Below are 18946 nucleotides of genomic sequence, written 5' to 3' on the forward strand. Positions count from 1 at the left end.
ACTCTCTGACCGTCAGTTCCCGAATTAACATCTTATTCATTCGCTGACTGTATGTTTACATGTCATAAGACACATCCTTATGTCTTCACCAAGCAAGGCCTTTTAGAGATTTATGCTAAATAAAGAAGTGAACGCAGAGGATGTCTGGGAAACACTCGTGCTGCAATGCAGAGGCTTGGATCAGAAAGTGCTTGTGTTCTCTCCCTCCTAGCGCACTAATGTCAGAGTGAGTGGAGTGCTGTCCGAATACGACTGCTTCACCTTCACCGCAGCTTTTGTAGTTTCCTGTTCTGCAGAACTGCAGCACGCTTTGATTATAGAGACACCTCACTGTGGCGTTTCCTTTCCCTTACATGGTATTGGCGTGCTAAACGCACAAAATCACACTCATAGCAGAACTGAATCACTTTCAACTTGCTTTGGTACATGCAAGATGCATCTGCAAAAGAGCAATCGTGATTCGCTGTGGTCTTTTGGTCTTGTGATTTTGGCAAGTTACTGACAAACCCAGAGCGTAGCAAGTTCTAGTTTTATAGTAGGTTTTTATTAGAAGTCCAATTTTGTAGGGCCATTTCTGTGATGCTGAAAATGTGAACAGAACTTACCGAACACCCAAAACAATGCTGTGTGCTGAGGTAAATGCGTTTGTTGTGTGTGCGTAGCCTGCATATGATAGTATTTTGGCCAGCTGGGAACTCGTGAAGAGCTTATAAAATGTGTAAAGGAGTCAAAACAGCTGGCGGGAATCCCTCCGTCACACACACAAATGATCTTCTGTGTGGAGACGCCAATGGGCAAACTCACGATAACAACTATGATAAGAAAAACCAATATGCGTGAGGATTTTGTCCTTTTTATCTTCCTGTTTTTGGTTCATTTACATGTCTTTGGTTCATGCTGCGTTCATATATCATTCGAACCGCACCAGAGTTCGTTTGGAAGCGGACCGAGACCCATCTTTTCAGCGGTCTCGGTCCGCTTGTTTGGTGCGCAGCAGGGTTTGGATGGCAGCGTTCACACATGCTCAAATGAACCGCACTAACAGAGCAATCGCACCAGGATTTGTTTTAATCAAACCAAACATGACAAGTGTGAACACAGCCTAAGTCATCAAGAAGAGAAATTCCACTTGGCCGCCAACAGCGCAACAATTCCTATAAATCCGACAACTTGTTTCAAACAAAGTGCAAAGATCTGCCAGCTTATCTGACCAACAGTTGTAATGAGGACCACATATGAACAAACGTGCGAGATACCAACCGACAGAGCCAGGGAACAGAGAAAAAAACATCCTCTCAGCATATGGTGTTCTAGTACAGACCGTAGGTCCCGCATATCGAAGACAGATGTTGTTTGCGTAACACTTCGGGAGACTGACTGCATTACTGGTGCGCACAATGTAGCGTGGTTAGCGGCTAATGTGCTTGTGCCATGAAAACCAACAAAACTGTTTTCTGCGCTATCCCTTATCATTAATATGCAAGGACTTTAAAATAGAAAACTACATAATGTAGGCTAATCAATAAAAGTGCGTAACATTCTAGCAGAATCTTCAAAGTCATCTTTGCCTTGTGAAAACAGTCTTCGTTTTGGCAGTGGATGGTTTTGGCCAGGGTCAGACAGGAATTCAGATAACACTGCATGGCTTTTTCCATTCTGGGCCTCTTCACTCCCCTGACAGCAAAAGATGCCGTTCTCCATCAGCAGGCTCTGGCACACTGATCCAGCGGCTAGGTTTTCAAGTTGAAGATCAGAACTCACTTCACATGATGGGTTGTCATGTTCCCATTGGCACTAAACCAGGCGTGTCTATTCTTGCTCCTGGAGGGCCACCTTCATGCAGAGTTTAGCTTCAACCGAATGACTAGACATTTCTAGTGATCATGAAGAGCTTGATTATCTGGTTCAGGTGTGTATGAAGCTTTAAAAGTGTTGCATCCTGAAGAGGACATAGAAAACCTGCTTTCCTTGATTTCTGGAAATAAACGAGGTTGATGTATGTTTTGAATAGCCATTTTGATCATTGATTAACCTGTCTTATTTTTATTTTTGTTTTATTGGGAAAAGGTGATGGAATAATCGGACAAATAATCGTTAGTTCCAGCCCTATTAGAGACCAACCGGACACCATTTTACAGCTGAAGCGCACTTGGATTGGAGCGATTGCTCAGATTGACAGGTCTTGATTTACTGTGAGCCACAGAATAGGAGTGCACAGCTGAAACAGCGCTGGAAGCTCATATCCACCAGGATTTTATTACTTGTTACTTATTCTGCATAATTATAAATATTTTTAATGCTTTTACACATGTAAGTAGTTCTTATGTTCAGTAAAACACTCAGATCACTTCTTTGGAGAGGTTTTTGGACTTGTGGTAAAAAGGACACCATGGTTCCAAATGCCATAAATTTTGACTGCTTTAAGAGATATCAACACAAAGGGCTCAGATGCAGTTGACAAGATTGTGAACAAGCCCAAACTTGATTTTATGACCAGTCATATACTTTATAGTCATCATATCAAGCATGAATAACAACAAAATAAATCAAAATTGCATCACTTTTTCTGGGGTTTTCTCAGCAATGTTATAACTAGGGCTGTCCCGACTAAAGATTTTTCTACATGATCAGTAGTCGTTTCATTTAAGCCATTAGTTTTAATTGTTTTTTAATAAACTAGGTGTTTTCTAAATCAGTGACGGCTGCAAAGATGAAGCTGATGATGCCGACTCGTCATCTCCTCAGTATAGTTAACGCGCCTTTAAGGCCGGAACACACCAAGCCGACGGTCGGCCGACTAAGTTTTCTCAGTGTGTTCCGCACCATCGGCTGAAGTTAGTCTTCGTCGGCTTTTTTTTGGGCCGATTCTAAATGTTGAATCGGCGTCGGAGCTCGTCGGTCCGTCGGGCCATCTGATCATTGTGCTTTCGTCGCCACTAGTTCATCGACGTCGGCTTGGTGTGTTCCGGCCTTTAGAAAGAAATGCAACTTTCATATGGATTACATTAGAGAGTATTTGTTTTCCATTTAAATTGGTTCGATTAAAAGCACACATTTCAAGCTTTCTATACATCTATTTCTCATGTCTGTGAAGCATTTGTGTGACGTGCTCCAGTTCACAGAGATTGAGATGGCAGAATGAGCATCCTGTTTGTTTTCTTTATTTTATAAATGCACAAAGTACTTGTTTTTTTTCGAGTTTACACAAATAAAAGTAGACTCATCATTCAGTTTCCAATGATGTATTACGCTTATCTGTATGACCAAAATGACGGAGTATTTTGCAAGTGATCGCACGGCGATCACGCAGCAAGTGCGCTAATACTTTAGCTTACACACTCAGCACAAACACTTAGAAATGTGCCTAATAATAATTTATCTAGGTTGGCCCTGTCCCAAATGGCACACTTCTATGCACTTTCGGTCTTGTTGACTTACAATGGCTGCCACGTGCGCATGTCTGTCAAGTCCACGAGACTGTAGGATGTCCCATTTGTCAATTTTAGGATTCAGAAGGGTGCTCGCGAGTGCCTACTTTGCAGCCGATATGCGCCCTCGATGCGCACTTTCGCTCAGCCCGCACTGGTGCGAGCTCTGCGGCAGACTTTTTCCCGACATTACGTCACGAAAGTGCAGACTCGTATGAAGGCTGTGAGTGTTTAGGGTGCCATTTGGGACAGGGCCGTTAATGTTAAAGCAAGCAGCCAAGTAAAGTTGCTACTACTTACAGGTTTGAAATAAGCCATATTTGAGGTCGATGGATGATAGACGAACTCTAATTACCACAAGGACCTGCCGTTAACGTCCTCATGGACTTCACGTTTTTTTTTTTTGTTTTTTTTTTGCCGACTAACTCTAAAATCTCTAACCGCCAAACACGATCAATATCTATTTTCTTCCAAATTTGAAAGGTTTTCTATCAAATGAGACCATGTACTTGATACCTTGTTTTTTGTTTGTAGAGTATTTAAAAATTACTTTTGAAATATGCCATCTGAGATCACGTGAAATCATTAAAAATACTTTCAGGGTGTAATGAGTTAAAAGTGACAGTCAACATAGGGCTTACATATCACTTATAAGCTTGAATGAACGATATCGGTATCGGCGAACAAGAAAACTGTAGTCGGTATGGGCTGCAAAAAATCTATCCTGACTTTTTAACTTTATAGTTATCGTTCTTAGTGTGAATGGGCATTTACTGTCATTTAAGTTTGTATAAGAATCCCTGTGTTAGAATTAGGCCTAATTTGTAATGATTTTTCAAATATATATATATTTTTTAAATTAATCATTTAAATTTAACATCCAACAACTAGTATTTTACCATTTCTGTCAGAATTTCACTGTGCATTTCTGTTAAACTCTGTCTGGTTGAAATGGTATTTGGAGTCAAAATGCATTTTTGTGATATTAACATTTACCATTTAGAGATTCATTAATAGTAATTATGACTACAGTGTTTTAATGAAAACTGACCTCCCTAGTCGAGAAGCTAAACTGGCTGAGGGAAGCAGAACAGAAAAAAACAACAGTGCATAATAAAAAGCAGCTCATGCCCCTTCTGGAGCTGGCAAAAGTTAACTAAGACTGACGAAATACAATCTGTTTCTACTGAAGAATCAGCAAAACATGAAAACAAGGTCGAGCAGCAAGCTCAGTTCAGCTGAAAGCATTCATGCCCAGATGATATCACTTTAACTGGCAGAGTAGACCAGTACAAACACCGTTAGCCATTTGGCAGTCGCCTCAACGTTAATGAACGCAGAAGGGAGCACAGTGTAATTTCACACAGCTGAGCACAATAGCGGAGCCGTTTAACGAGGTCGTAACAGTTCTTTCCTAAAAATGCCGGGCAGCAGGTACATAACCTAGGGAAACAACAGCAGGTTACACTCTGGTCGATAAAAACGAGGCTGAGTGAGCTGTCACGACCAGTTCATGCACTTGACAGTGAAGACGGCTTGAATTTGACATCGGCACCACCCACTTCTCCATTCTGTTCTGTCCAGCTGAGTTTAATTCACTCTAATTAGGGATTATCCAGAAGTTCCTTCATCAGGGAAGCCTGAGCAAGACTAACATGTTAGTCTAGGGGTTACAAAGCCTGAGATTATGCTTGTTACTGAGCAACCATTAAACTTAACAAGATTATGAAGTCAAGATTAGTACTAATTAAAGCGGGGGAAGTGTCGGTAAGAGCAGTGGGATGTCAACCGGTGCCAAATAAAGAGGATTTACCTGACAAACCCAATCAGTTTTCCTCAAGAGACTCTATTGTCCTTAGGTTTACACTGAGTGCAGCAAAGATCTGTGAAGTGTAAAGTGAACTGATTCTCTCTGAATGTAGGCTATGCATTGATAGAGCTACTCGAAACAGAAGTTATAAATAGTTTGATGAGAAAGAAAATGAGGCTGTTCAATATTAGGGCTACAACACTCAAAGAAAACATTCCCATTCCCATTCTCAAGTGGCTGAGAAGAAAGGCTGGCATGTGACGTCCTCCAAGTAGGGCAACAGAATTGTGTTGTAGATACACCCTAGAAAATGTCAGACTTTTTTTTTTTTGTTGTTGTAAAAAAAAAAAAAAAAAAAAAAGACTGAAGTATTTTTTAGAAGAATACCATATCAGTAATTTTACTTCGAAATTTAACATTTAATTCAAAGAGTTAAAGGGTTAGTTTAAAAAAAATGAGTCATTAATTACTCACCCTCATGTCAACCCACACCCATAAGACCTTAGTTCGTCTTTGGAACACAAATCAAGATCTTTTTGATAAAATCTGATGACTCGGTGAGGCCTCCTTTTACAGCAAGATAATTTACATTTTCAGATGCTCAGAAAGCTACTAAAGATGTATTTAAAACAGTTCATGTGAGTACAGTGGTTCAACCTTAATGTTATGAAGCGACGAGAATGCTTTTTGTGCACCAAAAAAACAAAATAACGACTTTATTCAATAATATCTAGTGATGGGCGATTTCAAAACACTGCTTCATGAAGCTTCACAACTCTTGTTTCGAATCAGTGGTTCGGAGGGTTTATCAAACTGCCAAAGTCACGTGATTTCAGTAAACGAGGCTTCGTTACATCATAAGTGTTTTGAAACGTTTCGAAATTCCACTGGTGGGCGTGACTTTGGCAGTTTGATACACGCTCCGAACCACTGATTCGAAACAAGATTCGTAAAGCTTCGAAGCTTCATGAAGCAGTGTTTTGAGATCGCCAATCACCAATTCACTTTTACCAAAAAAATCAGCTCACATCACTCCTGTCTTACAGCAACTACATTGGCTCCCTGTTAGTTACCGCATCCAGTTAAAGATTCTTTCTCTAGTTTTCAAGGCTCGTCATGGTTTAGCACCTTCTTATCTCTCCGAATTGATTATCCCCTATGTCCCTGCCCATACTCTGAGATCGAGCTCTGAAAATTTGCTTGCAGTACCCAAGTTCCGTCTATCTAGTGTGGGTGGTAGGGCTTTTAGCATCTCAGCTTCTAAGCTCTGGAACAAGCTACCTCAAGACCTTTGTGATGTTTCTTCACTTCAGACCTTTAAAACTGCTCTCAAAACTCACTTATTCACATTATGTTTTGTTAATTGATTGTTTGTCTCAATTTTCCAGCTCTGTGCTTGTTTTTGCAAGTTTTCATGTAGATTAACTTTCTGGTCGATCATGTGTTGTATACTGACTATATACTTGTATATGTATTCATGTTATCTATCAACTTCATGTAAAGCGTCCTTGGGTTCTTGAAAGGCGCTATAATAAAACATTATTACTATTATTATTATATAAGTGTTTCGAAACGTTTCGAAATTTCAATGGTTCACCACTGGTGGGCATGACTTTGGCAGTTTAACACACGCTCCGAACCACTTATTCGAAACAAAAGATTCGTAAAGCTTCGAAGCTTCATGAAGCAGTGTTTTGAGATCACCAATCACTAGATATTGTTGCATAAAGTCATTATTTTGTTTTTGCGCACAAAAAGTATTCTCGTCGCTTCATAACATTAAGGTTGAACCACTGTAGTCACATGAACTGTTTTAAATACGTCTTTAGTACCTGAAAGTTAATTATCTTGCTGTCAATGGAGGCCTCACTGAGCCATCGGATTTTATCAAAAATATCTTAATTTGTGTTCTGAAGATGAATGAAGGTCTTACGGGTGTGGAACGACATGAGGGTGAGTAATTAATGACAGAATTTTCATTTTTGGGTGAACAAACCCTTTAACTGGTATTTCTTTGTAATTATTTAGTAAACTTACTAGCAATTTCTAAGTGTAAACTGTTTCAAAGTAAATCCTACACTATTTTTTTCAGTTTACATAAAGTATTGTGTAACTTCATCCTTACAAGTGAATTGTCAAAGTAAACTATTCTAATGCTAAAGCAGAAGCTTCTAGTTCTATTAATATTGTTACGTAAGGCAGTCTCACAGCCAGGAGACTGTAGCTATGGAGAGCACTCGTGTTAATTAAACAGTAGGTCTAATCCGCTGGGAAAGGGAAAGTGAGACTCTCACTAGATGCTGCTTCGTTTTACAGACATAACTATTTTTCACTCCAGTGACAGGGTTCCAGACTTAAAAAAAAAGAAAACTTTGGCTTTTCATTTGAAACATTTCTCCAACAAACGACAGACCGGAGGTCATTCATTTCCAAAGAAGAGTAGTAAAAGAGCTGCATGGAATTCTGATCATATGCGTATGAACTAATGCATTGAAATATTTAAACTTCTGCAGCCAGACTCTATGCCAAAGCCCGACCGGAAGTGATTTATTCCAATCTAAACTAAGTGCGAGAATGTGAGAATTACAAATAATTTTGAACTGAAATGCTATTCTTTAAAACACTACTTCCATAAAATAGGAGGTTATATGGAAGTAACTATGTCCGATATAATTATTTTACATTGATTTGCCCTAGAAAACCTACTATGCTTTTCTTTCAAGCGCATTTGTGTTTTGTCAATACATTCACACAATCATTCATTCTACCCTGGTGAATAAGCAGAGGGTGACGGCTGCTTCACGACCAATTTGAAAGTTCTCTTTAACTGCCACAAGTATGCGAATGTTGGAAATAAAGGAATAAATGAAAGAGCAGTTAGGAGCAGACTTAGAAGTTTTGGATAACAGCCGGTTCTTATCCAGAACCGAGAACTGCTTCTTATCCAACCCTAGCTTTGAATGATTCACTGACTGAGTCTGAACCACAAATTAAATAATTAACTAATATCAAGGTTCTACGAAATCCAAAAGATAAAAAAAAATGTTTTTCCGCAGTGCAGCATTCCTTTATGGGAACAAAAGTCTAGCTAGATTCTACTGCTACAGGCGCACAGAGAAATGAGTTGCTGTCCCACTTAACCCCAAACCTTATTTCAACGGTAACACATGCTGTGGCCGCCGCAACACTGTGAAAGATTTAACAGTAAAAGAGTGAGAACTGAAATCAGTGCAGCATGGTCAGATGGACAGATGACAAGGCAATATGGGAAGAAAATCTAAAACGGACAAGCACAAAACAAAGTGGGGTAAAGTAAACAGGAAACAGATGTTTTACGCCATCAGTCTAAAAGGAAGATGAATTGAGCCGAAACAGCCATAGTGTGCAAGAACAACAATTATCTCCACCGTCGAGTCATGTGTAGCTCAGCACAATGAAGGAACTGTGGGTAACAGAGCACCACACAAGCACTTACTCTGTTTGGCCCGAACCCAAGAAGACTGAACTTAATTAGAGTGGATGAGTCAGTAAAGAAACACCCTGAACACACCACAGGCCTCAGAGTGGGGTGAATGACAATGTTCTTGGGCAGTTGAAACTATTTTAACTTCACATAAAAAACACTAAATCCTACATTTAACTTGGTTAAAGAGCTGACAGCAGGGGAAGTAAAGAAGCACAGAACCGATCAACTCGTGAATAAAGCCCACTGAAAAGACCATTTTCTCACGCTGATGTATTTCCTATTGAAACAGGAAGCTGGGGTGGGGCACATCTTTAAGTAGCCAGTAGCCTCATTACTGCATTGAACCATGATTTGCTACTTGTTACTTCTAGTCAGTGTTAAGTGGTATAAAATGGTGGTACATTGTCATAGGGAACATTTGATAGGATACGGATACGCCCATATGTGCAGCATGAGTCATCAATATTGTCTCTATCCCAGAAGAAAAAGGCCATTTAATTTTAAATGTGGCTATGTGCTGAAGGTTATATTATTCAATTTTAGGAAGAACTGAAAGCCATCAAACTCTTAATTTAGATTTCATGGGGTCTTAACATGTCAAAAGTGACGCATTTTGAGGATAGTCTGGAAAATTCCAATGTAAACAAGAGGAACTTTGTTCATATCCTTGCCTCACCCTGGAACTCAGGGAATACTTCTGCTATAAACATTCCATTCTTTTCCAATTGGCCTTTGCTCTCTATTCCTACACAGGCAGCCTTCTAAGGCAACATTCTAACTGAAATAGACCCTCATTAATGGAGATTTTAGTTTCCCTAAAACAGTATCTCACTTAAAGTCAATATGAAATCAAAATGGACAAGTCTTAATGTTGCAGCGAAGCGGTGTGCGATGTTGACTAAAAGAATCTCCATGTTTTCTGGGATTTTGTCGATAACGATAACGTGCTTTTACCTTGAATGGTTTAGGTCTGAATTATTCTTCAAATTCTGTGATGTGGTTAGTTCACAGCAGTGACAGAAATTAACCTTTTCATTAAATGGTAATATTTGGCATGCTGAATTGATTTCTAGGGGCATATTTACTTTTATAAGGGCCTTTTTTCAAACCTTATTAGATGTAAGCATCATGTTTTGTCAAATTCTTACACCAATTCCAACATAATACTCAATAGTATGAGTTAATTGAATTAATAATGCAATGAGATTAATGTTTTAAAAATAATATTTAGAACAGTGAATACATATATTTGTTTGAATAAAATAAAATTGCCAGTAGACGGTGACAAGACACTGTTTTAAGGAGTCATTGAATCATTCATTCAACTGATCCATTCAAATATCTGATTCATTTAAGAATAAAGCAAGAGACTGTCTTTATGAATGGATTCAATGAATCATTTGTTTAAAAAAATGCTGATTCATTCAGGACAATACCACCGTGTTGCTCAGAGACGCACAACGGTTCTGTTGCGGCTTTATTTGGGGACAATAAAGGGCGGGGCAATAAAGTTGTCCATTGTACCCAGATGAGTTTCAACCCCTCCCCTCCAGCAACTCAGATAAAATGATAACAGTAATTAACAACAAACCAACCACCTAATCAATTCCCAATGGACAAAATCAAGTCTCTCCCGACATTTTTTTCTCCTCCTTCAAGAAGCTATTTCGCTATCTCAATATAGACTATCACAACTTCCATTTCATGCCGACTTCAAAGCAAAGGTTTCATATGCTGACATTTTTTATTTTAATTTCAAAACTGTGAATTTAGCAGAGAAGCGCAAATTTGCAGGTATGAAGAACTATTAAAAGGATGCAGTGAGAAGTATAAAGCGTCAATATGAGTGAAAGCAGGTCAATGGTGTGTTGCACAGCTGCCTTCAGATCCATCAGCATCACTAAGGGGGGTGATTAAGATTTGGCCAGCTTGTGACGAGACTTCCCTAGCAACAGCCATGAGCCTCGTACTTCACAATCAATAACATTGCCTGCATCAGAGGCGGTTCAGCAGTGCAGCTGGTAATGCTGATTTTCAGTTCGGGATTGGCTCTACTGAAAACAAACAGACTTTAAAATGTATGGAGGGGATGTTGAAAGTTGAGATCCCTAAGGGGCGTCTTTTGTTCAGGAGAAGGTCAGACGTATCAGGGGAGAGCAGTGTGATTGTCAACACTGGGCTGTATTTGTGTCCATTGACCTAATACTGCAAAAAGCTTGAGAAACGACAGAGGTCCTTGAAGACAGAAAGAGACACGAGGATAGAGGAGCCAGGAATAGATCACACTTCAAGAAGCCCCTCCCAGCTTTGGCTCTTGTCATAAACATGCTAGGTCACACTGAAGTGGTGGAACCCTGTTCAACATACAAAACAACAATAACTGCCACAACACATGAACTATGCCAAGTTTCTTCAACTTTCTGCACCAGACCTCTTCCAAATAACTTAGGTTAGTATTCATTACCTTTAAACAATGGATGCTAACAAGATTTCTTTTTTTTATAACAACAATATATATCATGATGTAATTATATTTGGCTATGATAACAAAATTTTAGGCACCAGCCAAATTTCACAATTCCGACAACCGCTGGTACACTAAAAGATTTTTTGTATGTGAATGCTGTTTTACATGAATATTACGATACAAGTGAAAAATAATAGGTTAGCTATTAAATGTTACATCGCCATCATGGAAACATTTGGATTTGAGCTGAATGAGAGGTAAATTTATGAGCCCATAAATTTAAGCCATTTGTTGGCTTGTTTTGCGATCTGATTTAACAATATCCCAAGAGTTATTCCACTGGACATGGAAACTTGATTCTTTTCCCAAGTCTTCACTCACATCTCACCGATTTTCACAGGGGTTTATCATGTTTCTTCCTTTCGTTCACTTATATAATATATACTTAATATATATATAATTACTATATTCATATCCTTTACTGTGGTAAAGTAGAAACACTGTAGAACATGACACCTTTTTACTTGTACATCAAACTCTATTTAACACAGTTTGTACTTGTTAGACTTGGTGAGGAAGTCAAGTTTATTTATATAGCACATTTCACACACGGAGGTAATGTAGTTTCACTTTGTCTAGCAGACTTTCTAGATTTTCCGGCCCTTCTAACTGCTACCGTCACAGCCCTAAAGATAAGTCTAACTAATGTCAGTAAAAAGACATGATACTGAAGACAAATAAAATATCGGAAATAAAAAAAAAAAAAAAAGAAGCTGATTACAAACAAATAAATGTAAATTTATATATTTAGATTTATAAATATATAAATCTATTGCCATAAATGCCAACAAACTGAGCTTTAAAGTTGGCATAATGAAAACTCACCTATTTAATTTCTAAATGCATGTTATTGATCTTGTTGTGAATGCATGCTGCTTTATTTTTTTGACTAAAAAAATCATTTTTAATCAATTTTTTTTTTTGTTCATTTCACTTGGATGTATGTCACAATATGAAAGAAAATATCTCTTGCTGATCTGTTTCATTGCGACGATGTTTTTGTAGGTAGGTCTATCTAAAAGTACTTTAAGTAAGAAATACTACAGAAATTCAATAAAGTAAATTAATGCAAAATAAAGGCACCTGTCAGACAGTGTCAGACAACATTTTCACAGCTTAATGCACTTTTAATAACTTTTTAATAGCAAGGATGTCCCACTGTTTTGCAACTGCAGACTGAATTTTACGACAATCACATGTACAAACCGGTATGAGAAATTTGTATGTGACATTTGTTTTTCCATTTGAACCACTATACTGTCCAGGGTGTTCCTTGAAACGCAGATGTAAATGATAGATAAATGCATTGCAAAAGTGTGGTCCTCTTCCACATGCTTAACGTTCTTGTACAACTGGAATTAACTTGCGTTTCAAGCTTTTCTTCAAACTGCAAACTGACTGTAGAAGAGCATTTACGCTAATGCCCACTATACAAACCCTTACAGCACAGCTGCAAGTGCAACATATGAATTTCACTCTGACAATCTGTGAAATTGAGCTTGATTTCACAAATCTGTTTCATATTTTTATATACTAAAATGAAATATATGTGGGAAAGTACTGCAGTTTAGTGCTGTGCATTGTTATATTAATACATAAATGAACATGACTAAATATTTTACTCGAGTTGCTTAAGTGAACAACCTTTCTAGGTCAAACATTAAACTTTTTTAATCTAATTCAGTACAATGGATGTTTGGTGGAGATGATGGTTCTTCTAATTGAAGAAATAAAATCACCTTTTTAAGTTGTTTCAGAGAAAATATATAGAATATATCACCCACACAATCTTATTCCTAAATGACAGTGATCTGGCTTTGTCTAAACCTTTGAGAAGTACGATCACTGCGAATATTCGGATCTGCATTGCCGCTGCTGCTGAGCCAGAGTGAGCCGTTGTCAAAAATAGATATAGCTTCACTAACAGTCTTTTCAACAACACAGTATCACAGTAATTCAAATTATCACAGAAGTACTGGGATAAAAGTTTATAGTTCAGATATAAACACTGCGGTCTACGATAGTGATTAAAATAGAGCAAATCCCCTTTTTCAAGTAACTTGGCACTTCAAATAACGATTGTATGAATTACATCATTACACCAGTAGGTGGAGACAAGTGACTGTTAAAAAAAAACGTATTTGTCATTGAATCATTAATTCAAGAGATTCGTTCACAAACACTGATTCATCCAGTAATGAAACAAGTGAAGTATTTTTAATGCCTAGAGCACAGACAAATATTTATAAAATATCCTTTGTACCTACTGCAATTGGACTCCTTAATCGAAAGATGATGTGATGTAGTATCTTTTTTTTTTTTTTTTTTCTCCTTTGTTGATATGTGTGTGACGTGTTTGTATATGGTATATGGTGCGGTCAATGAGTGAGCGAGTGAGTCATTGATTCAAACTGATTTTAAAAAAAAAAATAATTCATTCAGATGAATCAAACATTTTAAGTTTAGACTGCAGCAATTCATTTGTCAGAACCTCTAGTAAATTACATGTTATTTTGTTTAGTTGTATGTTCAGAATTGCGGGAAAATCATACCTCTCCCTTTGAAACAAAAAAAAAAAAAAAAAAATGTGATTCTCAATTTATCCAGAATCATGCAGCTCTAATATTTTGGCCTACATCTACAGAGGCTGGACAATGAAACTGAAACACTGGTGTTGGAGGTTTCACGCTATATATGCAAAGCCTGGTTTTACGGAGAGTGTGAAGGTTGAATTATCAGAGCAATAACACAGCTGTACATAAAATACTGCAATCCAAACAACATAATGGGAGACATATCAGAATTGAAAAGAGGACAAATTGTTGGTGTGCGTCTCTGGCTCATCTCTAACCAGGACAGAAAGTCTTTGTGGCGTATTGAGAGCTATGATATCCAATGCCAGCATACCTCCATGTAGGACAAACCACATCCAACAGGAGTAGCTGTCGACGCAAGAGGAAGCTGTCTGAAAGGGATGTCTGGATACTAACCCAGATTGTGTCCAAAAAACATAAAACCACAGCTGCCCAACTCACTACAGAATTAAATGCGCACCTCGACTCTCCTGTTTCCATCAAAACAGTTCGTCAGGAGCTCCACAGGGTCAATATTCATGGTCGGGCTGCTATAGCTAAACCTTTGGTTGCTTGTGTCACTGCAAAACATCAGTTTCATTGGTGCCAACAGTGCACATTCTTGGGCTGTGGACAATGTGAAACACGTATTGCAAGTAATAAAGTCAGAATTGCGAGATATAAACTCGAAATTGTGAGAAAAAAAAGTCAGACTGACTTTATAACACGCAATTGAGCAAGTAATGGCAAAAGAGCTAGTCAGTGTTAATTTTGACTAAAATGGCATTTAGTTTTAGTCACATTTTAGTCATCGGAAATTGTTTTTAATCAACTAAATCTACTGTACTAAAATCTAATTTAGTTCAATTGTAATGCATTAAGTAAGCATTTCTCTAACAATACACAGATGCAATACACTGATATACATCTGATATTCTCCAAACTGTTTATGTTCGACAACCAACTGTACTTTAGTCGCCAAAGTGGACAGTTTTTGCCCGTTCAAGTGCAAAAAGACACGAAAGAGAGCTCAATTCAGTACTTGTCATTTCAATTCAGTTTTTGCTTTTAAATGTCTATATAGTTTTTTATTTCTGTTTTAGTTATTTTAGTACATCAGGTTAAGCTAAAGCTTGGAAACTAGACGAAATAAAATAAGTTTACATTTTTATATATTTCTTTTTTATTTCAGTTAACATTTATTTCAAGTAATGCAGATTTTTTTTTATGGTTTTAGGTTTAGTTAACTATAATAACCCTTATAATTGTAAAATATATTGAATAATGTGTCAAATAATGTTCTTGTGACAGAAGATACAGTAGTTTACTATGAATTAAACAGAAATTAAATTAAGTTCAATACAGTTTATTGTGTAAACAAAATAACAATAATGACCAGGGAAAAAAATTATAATAAACCATCCCAAAATACACCGTGACTCTTTTTCTGAAATGTCTGCGGTCTGTACTGTAGTTGCAGGCTGCTCATTTAAGTTCAGGTGAGGGATAATAAAATATGTGTTCTTACAACCGTCTAAAACATACTACCGTATAAACATTGTATAGTAAACATTGTCATAATTCATCATCATTAGCTCATAAGCAATCGCTTGGCATAAATGTGCGCCATTCATTAATTGCGAAGCAGTCTGAAGTGCTGCTGGACGAGCCTGTAGAGCGCGCAACAGCGCCGCTTTTCCCGTGGTTAGATCAGCACGTTACACTTCAAATGTGCGCATCTTCCACACAGGACAGCAGTCCTGACTGGATATCTTCCCAAATCATCCCTCTCTATCATTTTCTTCTCGTTTTTATTCATTGACGAAAATTAAAGTAGATTTTAGTCATAGTTTTAGTCATTTAAAACGCATTTTTATTTAGTCATCGTCTCATTTTCGTCCTTGAAAAAATGTTGTTGACGAAAATTATGACAAAAATTATTCGTCAACGAAATTAACACTGGAGCTAGTAACGGAGGCTTGAGCCATTGATAGCAGAATTATGCCATTATTAATGCAGTTAGAGAGAGCGAAAGCGAGATAATAAGCATATGTGAATTAGCCTACCCAAGTCTGCGCATCTCTCAGTGTAAGTTTATCTGATTCAAGAACAGCATTATTACCTCGCTAGTGAGAAATGTCATAAGTTGCTAAACTATTTTACTAATCAATTCATCAGAGCAGCGCTAGCAACACGTTTCTATGCGAGTGTGTGTCCATACTGTATGTGTAAGCATTTGAGTGTGAAAGAGAGAGTGGAAGGAGTATGTGCTTTCAGGACATAAAACGTAATTTGGTGGCAAAAATCATGACAATAATTTGTCATTTTCATCCTATTGTTCACTATATTTATTTTACTTGGTCAGTGTTGTTGTGGGTTTTGTTTCTTCTGCTGTTATAGGCTGTAAGTACCTATTGAAATAACTGAAATAATTTGGTGAAGTGATATGGAACTGTAATGCAGTCAAGACCTGCTAGAAATACTTAGCCATACGTTTCCCAGAAAATAACTGCACACCTTAGAGCACACCTCGTCAAACAATCAGATTTATGCATTCAAAAGCCCTGTATAAAAGTCGCAAGTTTTGTTTTGTTTTTTTAAACCTTTTTTAACCTTTTTTACCTTTTCTTTTTTTTAATGCAGTGATGGAAACAAGCTTTCATAGTTTTGGAGGAACATTTTCCTCCACCAGCATCACATAGTAACCTGGCCACTGTTCTGGAAGAGGAATGGCTCAAAATCCCTCTGGCCACTGTGAAGGACTTCTATCTGTCATTCCCAAGACAAACTGATGCTCTACTGGCCTCAAAAGGAGGCTCTACACCATACTAATAAATTATTGTCGTCTAAAACCAGGTGTTTTAGTTTAATTGTCTAACTGACTGTCTACACTGAAAAGCCAAAAGGTTGAGAGAGGAAAAAAAAAAAAAAAAAAAATTATCAAGCTATAACTTTTTATTGCCCAGCCGTAGCATCTAGCTTGACTGGGGTCAGTAAACGGCAGTAGTGCCCACGGGAGCCCTTATAGAGTTGGTCATATCAGTGATGGCCCATCAGGCCTGACCTTTATGTGGCTTCTCATCACATCTCTCTGATGTCTCTCTCACTGCTGTGCTATCAGCCTGAAAGGCTTCATAAAAGAAAAATCTATTATTCATTCAATCGGCTGAACGATACAAAATCAGACAATGACATTAACAAAACCCATTAAGAGACCATGTTTGTTTATTTCTTTACATATTCTTGTATATGCATTTGGACGGAAAAATCATTCAGAATACTCCAGTGCTTGCAAGTAGGCAGACAAATTTTGGACATAAACCATAAAGACGGTAACATAATAAATTAATTCGCAACCTACTTTCCCTTCAGTTTCCCCTAACAGAGCTGAAATATTGAATTGTGGTCACGTATATATAGGACAGTGACAACCCCCTCATTTCACGGCAATGTTTCACTCTCCAGTTATTTTTATGACAATAAAAACCAAAATGTTGGTGCACAGGTGCACGCATTAAACATCTGCTCAATCCGTGTCTTTAATCTGTAATTCAACCTTAATTAAAACTAGATTTAAACAACATTTCAGTATAGACAAAAGGCAACATATGCATTACTTTCAAATGATGGTCAACACTTTTAAACAGTACTCATTTTAAAAGATTGTATGTGAAGCAAGCTTTGAACAAACTACACAGATTAACAAATGTAACCGTTGGGACAAATACTGTATAATAATCCAAATGGCTGCTCAACACGCTCAAGGACAAAGTTTAAACACTGTGGGCGGCCTGCAGACACCGCCCTGACGAACTCCCGATAGCCAAAATTACGGATACTATTGCGACGGCTGAAGCTCATGAATATTAATTTAATCCTGCCGACGTATCTTTGAAACGTACCGATGCGTTCGGTCACGTGACCTCATTAATATTCAAAAACCAATCTTTCATTATAGTAGAGTTCGCTCATTCGTCAGCTGCCTCTGCCTTTCAGCCAATCAGCTAGACGTACATGGCGAACGTCACCTTACGTATTTAATATTCATAAGCCAATTCTTCACCATAGTAGGAATCGTAGATTCGCGTCAGAAAAAAGAAGGAACTAGAAAATACATCGCGCCGCTCACACTAGACAGGAAGGAAATCGGGGGTTTCAGCAGAGCGCTTCTTTTGTTAATCAAGTCAGGAGTCTCTGAAGAAAACAAAAAAAAGGGTTATGTAAAAATACTTCCTAACATTCAATCTGTGCTCAGGCAAAGGTTGCGTTAATCTCCACTTAGTGTCAGATTCAGGTAGATTTAACACCCGGTGCCAGGCGCGATTAAATTAACCGGGATTTACACAGGGAAAAAAGAAAAATCATGACGATGGACCTTTTTCTACCACCATTAATGTTTTACAACCAACAGCAATATTAGTCACCTATTATGCCAAGAAATAAATATTGATACAGCAAATTAGCTATATATATATATATATATATATATATATATATATATAAAATATATGTCAGGCTCAATTTACAGCTTTACAGGAAGTTCCTCCTCATGCTAGCAAGCTAATGCTACTATTCAACTATCATTTCCAACGGCATGGAGTTTAAAAAAAAAAAAAGTTCAATATGCTTTCAATCAGACTGCTAACATTCATCAAAATCACACGATTTTATGCAAGAAAACAGTTGATTGTGTATCTCAGCAGCAGAAAACAAGTTCTGAAAATTGCTTCCGACTTCTTGGCCCTTTCACAGGTCAATATCTAATGTCACAACACAGTTTTATACGCGTTTACATCATCTCATTGGTTATTTTAAGGGCACGTCTAGATTTATGAATGATTTCAAAAGACGATCTAAATTGCAACTTTCCCGTGCACGAGATCAGAAAAACATGCTGTCAAAATGTAGACTCTAACGCAATCCCATTGTTTAATCTCTAGATTAATCTATTTTGTAGGAAAAAGGCAAAATCTCGGACTTAGAAATGATCGTTAACTTTAATGTTCCGCCACAGGCTTTCGGACAACGCCTGATGATCAATTCAGACAAAACTGAGTGATCAAAATGAAACAGGAGACACAAAACCCTCCAGTCTGATCTAGAACATTAAATGCATGCTTAATTAGGCATTGACCATTTTTA

The 18946-nt window shown here is 37.7% G+C and overlaps 1 protein-coding gene across 1 annotated transcript in view; it reads right to left on the reverse strand.

The window, feature by feature from the left end:
* The window catches only part of arhgdia (Rho GDP dissociation inhibitor (GDI) alpha), a 33771-nt gene that overhangs the window by 14367 nt on the left and 458 nt on the right, over positions 1–18946 (reverse strand). The gene's annotated exons all lie outside the window — the stretch shown is intronic.

This window comes from Ctenopharyngodon idella, chromosome 3 (assembly GCF_019924925.1).
Source record: "Ctenopharyngodon idella isolate HZGC_01 chromosome 3, HZGC01, whole genome shotgun sequence".
In the NCBI taxonomy this organism is placed as follows: Eukaryota; Metazoa; Chordata; class Actinopteri; order Cypriniformes; family Xenocyprididae; genus Ctenopharyngodon; species Ctenopharyngodon idella.